This window comes from Parasteatoda tepidariorum, chromosome 1 (assembly GCF_043381705.1).
Source record: "Parasteatoda tepidariorum isolate YZ-2023 chromosome 1, CAS_Ptep_4.0, whole genome shotgun sequence".
Lineage (NCBI taxonomy): Eukaryota > Metazoa > Arthropoda > Arachnida > Araneae > Theridiidae > Parasteatoda > Parasteatoda tepidariorum.
The window spans coordinates 43,361,952-43,370,201 of NC_092204.1; the positions used below are offsets into that span (position 1 = coordinate 43,361,952).

General features: G+C 24.7%; 1 protein-coding gene across 1 annotated transcript in view; it reads left to right on the forward strand.

Moving 5' to 3' along the window:
• The window catches only part of LOC107438740 (uncharacterized), a 147,220-nt gene that overhangs the window by 13,312 nt on the left and 125,658 nt on the right, over positions 1-8,250 (forward strand). The gene's annotated exons all lie outside the window — the stretch shown is intronic.

An 8,250-nucleotide genomic window follows, 5' to 3' on the forward strand; every position in this document is an offset into this window, starting at 1 on the left:
CATTGTCTTATCTCCATTATATAAGTATATCATAATATGAAAGTTTTAACCTTGATGTATCATAAACATTTATTTCAAGTATGGAATATAACTCAATGAAGTTACTGTTTCTATCTATGGACAAACAAACACCTAAAAACTGAAGCGATAGGATCAATGTATAGATAGAAAAAACTTTATTTGCGCTTCAAAAGTATTAAAAGTGAATTGGGAGCCTAAAACAAGGTGCTCATTCTCGAAACTCAATACCCGTGAATGATGAAAAAGAAAATAGATTTGTGAAATAAAAAAACGCTAAGTTAAAAACGAAAAAGGGAAAAAAATAAAAATGAAAGAAACAAAAACAGAAAAACTGCGTTAGTCGAAATAGACAAATCGAGGCAGGCTACATTTCCAAAAAAGAAGTGGTGCGAAACTGATATCATTAACCAGAGAATTGGCATGCAGAATTTCCCAAAAGGTACTCCCGGAAGGATCATATGGGTTCCGAGTGTTAAGACTTTTCTTTTAACTAATAAAGATTTTTGAAACCTGTAATTGTATTTATATCCAATTATTAATCTATAATTCATTTAAAATTTCGTTATTTTTGTGAAAATATTTAAGTAAAATGTCAACATTTTATAAAATTTGTAAAAAAAATCATTTCAATAACATAATTTTGAAGAAATCATAAAAAAAGGCATGCATAAGAATCTGTATAATTTGTCATAAAATTTTTCAATTCAAAACAAAATAACCAAGTTCAAAATTTCTCTTATGACCAATAATGAAGTTAATAACAATTTAAAAAGAAACACGTTTCTTTTAATTTTATTCATTCTCAGCATCTGCATGCACAGGAACAAATTTAAGTATTACACCAGACATGTGAATTTAATTATCTGACTTAAAACTTAACTTTAAGACAATCAATGATATAAAAATGTAAATATGTCCCTCTTAATATTGAAAATTTTCGAAATCATTTATAGTCTTTCTCTGGCTAGTATATTCACAAGGGCTTTTGAACTTTATTATGATATCGGCTTTTCAAAAAAAAAAAATAAATAAATGAAAATAAAAAAATTTCAAATGTTTTTTTTTTTAAACACAAAGGTTATATTACTTTTTAGAGTTTTACAAACGAAAACAAATTAACCACTGTTTTAGAATATCAAGATCTGAGAAGACAAGAGTAGGAAGAACTTAGGTTAAATCCCGTTAATAATTTAAATACTGTGTATTTCAGTTTTATTACCAGAATTATGTTTTTTTCTACCAGAAATGTCATTAAAATTCAGTGCGATAATTTTACCGGAATTTTTTTTAGAGTGTTTGTTAGTGATTAATTTTACAAAACAAAAAACACTTTAAAGAGGATTTCACAACCTAGTTAACCTAGATCGCGAACTCTTTCAAAATGGATCGATGAGTCACCAACACGAAGCTTTTCAGAAAATATGAATTTATTCATTAATAATTTCTATTTTAAATCTTAAACATTTTTTATGCTACAAACAGTATTAATAGAGCACTCGCCACCCAATGAGGTGTCCCGGGTACGAATCTCAGCGGTGGCTGGTGGATACGAATTCTGCACTCGGCTCGAACTGACCACAATGCTGACGCAAATATCTTCAGTGGTAGTTGAATCACGGAGTAGAGTCCCCTTGCCACCAGACTAACCATGGAAGGATTTCGTGGTTTTCCTTTCCATGTAAAAGAAATGGGAAGAAAACTTGGTCTGGGCGTTCCCTAGTCTTTTGGATTGGATTCTTTGTCTTCTGGACATAATTCTGATATAAAAAACCAAAATATACAGTAATCAAATAATTCATTCGGTAATTTTTCCTTTCATATAATAACGGTTTACCGTAAATTCTGGTTTTCAAATTTATCTTTCTTATTACCACATATTTAGTTAAAAATACAAAACTGAAATATTAATTTAGCCGAATAAATGATTTTTATGCCATGCTTCAAGGTATCATGATAAAATTACCAAATTTTACCACATTTAATTATACACACATTATATTACCACATATTATCAAATGATATTTTATTGTTCACTTTACCAAAATCATTATCAAATGGCTTCGATAAAAAAATACGGAGTTTTAAATTTCCCATAGAGCTAAAAACACATTAAATTTTACCACATTCTGGTAGTTTTGACCATCATTTTTTTCTCAGTGGTTGTTGTCGATTTTTAATAAATGATTGATATAAATTCATACACTTTATGAAAATTATTTATATATTTTCAAAACCGTTTTAGTAATATTTAAATTAAAATGTGTCCGATAACTTATCACGTAAAATACGGTTTTTAATACGAAATAAGTAATAAAACATAAAAATCTATAGGTTTTGAGAAATGTTTTACAAAAATTTAACTGTTTTTCATATAAATGTTAAGATATTAGTTTGAATGAGGTCATAAAAACAAATATAATTAATATTCTATGAAATCCAATCAGCATTTTCTCCGGCTTACAATATAATTAAAACTTGAATGTTCTCAATTATTAGTAGAAAAATTCCCTGTGCATTTTTATTTGAACTTTTATAAGATAGTAGTGTAATTTCATCGCAATTAAATTTAAACAATTATAACTATATGGTTAACACTTTCAGAGCACGTTTATTTATTTGAATTGAATACATAGTTAAGTTATTAGGTTTTGATACATTTGTCTCATAATTATTAAGAAGTATTAATTTAACATTAAGAAGGATGGTCATTAAAACTATTATAAATTATTGTATTTATAACTAAATTTAAGTCATATTTCATTGCAAAAGCATAGCTCTTATTTCATTATTCATAAAAATCAAATTAGTTTATTAATTTTGAACAAATGTACAACTTGACTCGATTAATTTTCTGAAAGGGAAAAATTTAAAGAAAAAGAAATTTAGCCTTCCTTCCTCACTATATGCAATCACTTAATTTATAATTATTTTTTTATCTGAATGATTTTTAAAAATTAAAAGAGCGTAATAATTTATGCGGAGCAATTCTTGCATAAAATTGTTTTTACTTACTTTTCATTAAAAATAAATAAAATATTTATTATAGTATGTTTCTGTATCAACAATTATTAAAAGTTTTTTTTTAAATAATTAGCAAAAACAAAACTAAATATTTATTTATTACGTTGTTGACTAAATATTTATTTATTATGTAAAAATGTTTTTTTGAAGGGGGGAATAGAATTTCGGGAAAGAGAAAACATAGTGAAATATTTATCTGTTATTTTCTCCTTTTTCTAACAAAAAAAGAAAAAAACTTATTTTTCTTAAACTTTTACTGTATATTATTGTCGCAATATCTTTAAATCATTCGAAAAATCAGTTTTAAAAATAAAAACAACATATCGTTCATTAAAAAATCCAACAAAATTTCAAATAATTTCCATTTTGTGTTCTGCTTTTAAAGTTAAATTTTATTCAGATTCGCAATCAATAAAAGTATCTTTTAATAGATAGTATTTCTTTTCTTAAAAAAATGGAAATTATTTATGATCCTGGAGTCATATACTAACCCTGATAAACAATGTATCTTTTCCACAAGATTTTTTTTAACTCTCTCTATTTAAGATTCACATTAACGTACTCTTTTGCATTATATTAATTAACTTGAGTTTTAAAGCTTAGTTTTAGTTATACCATAGAGAACTTTATAGAGTACTCCGTAATAATGTCACAAAAAATAATTAACTTCAATTGGCTAGATATATAGTTAAAAAGTTATTGTCCAAATCAATTATCAAAATATGTAGTAAATACCTTTCTAGAAAATTTGAAACAAAATTGTTATAAATTTACCAACAGTTAAAATATAATAATATTTAATGGGAAAAAATTTTTTTTCAGTAATATATGTGGTAAATATTGTACGTTATTAGCAAATTTTTTTTTTATATTTTATCCAGTGCTTGAAAACGAAGCAAAATAAAACAAGATTCCATCGAAAAATATTTTTCCCTTATTGTTAATTAATATGATTTACTTTCATCAAAATATTTTAAGAAATATTAATATTTAGCGTAAAGATTGTGTGTCGCGTAGAGAACCAAATGTTGCCCTCTTATCTTGATATTAAAACACATCGTTCTCACTTATTCATGGTGTAGCAAACAGAAATGTCGCGTCTCTGCGACATAAAAGCATGTGGACTTTGCAAACAATAGAAATGCGTTATAGCGTTTTTCCTTATCGCTGACAAATGTTGGGGCGTTCAATTCGCTGAATAACCTCGCCGTTGCAAAGCAAAAGAAAAAATATCACAAACAAGCCGCATTCTCTCTTTGAAACAGATGTTTCCTATCACCAACGAGAAGAGGAGTGAAATTTCCGTTTGCAACCACACTTAATGCATACAATGAAAAACATTCTATGTTCTCTAGACTAAAGTATAGGTAGACAGATTTCAACACATATGATTCAGCATTCTGATTCCATGCTTCATAATTTAAGCAAGATTATTTGAAAATTTCCGAGAGAAATAGAATCGAGGGAAACAGAAATTTAGACTTAAGGGAGAATCTAATATTTTTTTAAGGAAGAATTCAATAATGATTTAGGGATTTTAAATTTTGAATCAGAAATCGAATTGATCAAAAAATAAATTTAGATGCATGGAAGAATTTTTTACACAAGATTAGAATTTTTTAATAATTTAAGAAAAATTTAATTACATTCGTTTATATTCCAGGGAGATCAAGGGAGAGGAATAGATCAAAAAATATGCAAATTTGTTTTTAAGGAATAATTAAATTTTGAAGAAAAATTCAATAATGATCTAGGGATTCTAAAAACTGATTCAGAAATAGAATAGATCAAAAAATAAATTCAGATTCAAAGAAGAATTTTTTACTCAAGTTCAGAATTTTTTCATAATTTAAGAAAAATTTAATAACATTCGATTATATTCCAGGAAGAGGAATAGATCAAAAAATATGCGAATTTGTTTCTAAGGAATAATTAAATTTTGAGGTAAAATTCAATAATGATTTAGGGATTCTAAAAACTGATTTAGGAATAGAATAGATCAAAAAATAAATTTTGGTTCACGAATTAATCAAACATGTTTTTATGGAAGAATTTAATATGTTTTTAAATATAAAATAAATAAAGATTTAGTGATAATGAATTCAAAATACTTTGAATCAACGGAAGTATAAATTTAGGTTCCAGAAAAAATTGGTTATATTTTTTAATAAATCACTACTACAGGCTGATCACTATCACTTATCACTTTATATTTATCATTATCAATCATCATTTTAATTACATGAATTTAAAAAAAACATTAAATTGTAAGAATTGAAAATTTTTTTAATGAATAATTTAGCATGTTTAATGCACAAAGAAATATAAAATCCCTTATCATGAATTCGATAATGTAGATCAGTATTACATGGACAGTGATTTTGAAATTCACAGAATCAGGAAAACATAAATTTGAATCCAATGAAAACTTTAACGTGTTACCAAACAAGAGCTTGATAATGACTTAGGGTTACCTAAAAATGATTAAATTATTTTTAAGAAAGAATTTAATATGTTTTAAAACATAAAGAGAGTGGGATAGATCAAATACCGTAGCAGCGATTTGATAATGATTTACTATTACCTAGATGATGATTTAAAAATATATGGAATCGGTGAAAACATAAGCTTAGATTTGTTTTATATATATGGAAGAATAAAATATGTTCCATTATTGAATTTTTCAATACATTCAACTATTGAAAAGAGTTCGATATTATTTAGAAAAGTCAAAAATAATTTAGAAATGCCTAAAATTGATGAAAACGTAAGTTGAGATTCATAAATTTTAGTGATTTGATAATAATTTAGTAATACCTAGATGATGGTTTAAAAATGTGTGGAATCGGTGAAAACATAAGTTTAAATTTGTTTTATATATGGAAGAATTAAATATGTTTCATTATTGAACTTTTCAATATGTTCAATTATTGAAAAGAGTTCAATATTGTTTAGAAAAGTCAAAAATAATATAGGGATGCCTAGAATTGATGAAAACGTAAGTTGAGATTCATAAATTTTAGCGATTTGATAATGATTTAGTAATACCTAGATGATGAGATCAAAATTCATTTAAAGAGTACAAGAATGAGTTTGGAAAGAACGTTTATTCCCTTTACTAAAGTAAAAAAAGAATGAAATTTTTCGTAATTTTAGAAAAATAATTACCACATAAACTAATAATTTTTATTATTCCACAATAATTATTATTATTGGCTAATAATTTTTATTATTCCACAATAATTATTATTATTGGCTAATAATTTTTACTGTTCTAAAATAAGTATTTTCTTAAAATACAAAATTTTAAACTGATTTTTAAAAAAAAGTAAGGAATTATGCTATATTTAACTGTAAACAAAACACTTCAAAATCACCTGCATTGAAAGTGAGGAAATTAATTACCTGTCAATCAATTGAATTCATCCGTTAACGTCACATCTTACTAATTTATAGAAATGAAACTCAATATTAAGAATTAAAGTGAAATATATAGATATATTAGTTTTGTAAAATTAAAATATGAAGAAAATTCTAAAATAATACTTATTTAAGTTGTTGAACAAATCATTCTCGTTTTTTAGTAAATAGTCAATTTGAGTGAATATTTATTTTGATGAATCCAAAAATAAGTCATATTAATAAATCATATTACACAAACTGTATTCTATTAAAATAACTAAATTATTCATATTCCGTTTGATTTGAAAGTTTCACACCACTTATTCCGTTCAAATTTCATTATTATTATACAACTTTAATACTCAACTTTTTAATAAGGTAAAGCTTTGAAATTTAAAAAAAAAATAAATGTAACAATATTAAAATATTTATTTTAAATTGAATTTCGCTAATTTTCTTTACAAATGCCGTTCTTTTCATAATATTTTTTGAATTTTTCTATCTTTAACTTAAATTTGCATTTTCCTTTTCAAAAGTATTAATTTTAAATCGGCAAGATTGTGGGTATTTTGTAAATTATTATATAAACCGCATATCATAACTGTAGTATACGATTTATTTTAGGTTGCAATTAACTCCTTGTGATTTACCTAATCACAAAGATATGGTAAACATGTATTTTAGTATATAGTGAATTAGAAATATTTAAACAAAATGAATGATTTTATTTATTCATTCATACTAAATTGCCATTGTTTGAATTCAGAAAGATAAAAATCTGTATTCATTGGATATCAGTAATGTGCTTAATACGCATCATCATTTTAAATTAGTTAGATCAGTATATATTTGAATTTATAAAAGTTTTGAATCATTATTTCTTTGACTTTAGAAAAAATAAAATATTTTATTGTTTGATTTTAAAACTGCTCATTTTGTAAAGTTACTAAAAGTGGCTCAATCATTTTTATTTATTGTCTTTTTTATGTTTATTAGAAACATATTTTAATTTATGTCGAAACAATTTGTACAAAACCAATCTGGAAACGGTAAAAAAATTTAATAAATGTAAAAAAAATATACTACTCATAATTTTACTAATTCCAAATATTTTTTTAATACCAATAACTTTTTAAACAACTTTTTATGAAAGCATTACCAATTTATAGAAAGTCTAAAATTTAACAATTATTTTAACAATGTTAGTAGCATTCTACTTAAGAATTTTAAAAAACAATTCTAGCAATAAAATGCTTAAAAATAACATAAAACAGGCCAAATTATTATTATAATATGGTTTTGTTCCCCTAGTATCAAGTTTAGCTCAGAAATAATGCTTTAGAAGTAGTAATACTATTTATAAAGTATACATGAACACGTTTAGAGCATACCTGCTCTCTTAAAATGAAAGAGTTATTTCCCCTACTCAAAAAAGAGTTAAATTTTTTTAACTCAACTTGAGTGAAATACATTCTTATTTGAGCGAAATTCTTGTTTTACATTAACTCAAACTTGAGTGGTATTTATTAAGCAATATTTGAGTGCTTTTAGCTCAAACTTGAGTGATTTATTTATTATTTAATTGTGTGCAAGATATAAGCTGGAATTTCTATCGTTTTATTTTAAAAAGAAAACGATAATAAATCTAAATAAAATTGTTATGTTCTGTGATCTAAATAGATTATGTCTTCCTTTTTATTTTACGTTTAATTTTTTTCTGGAGAATATGTCATTTAATATTTTGAATTAAGAAGAATTAAAACAACTTTTAGTTCACAGCGGTATTTCTGAAGAAGACGCTGTTTT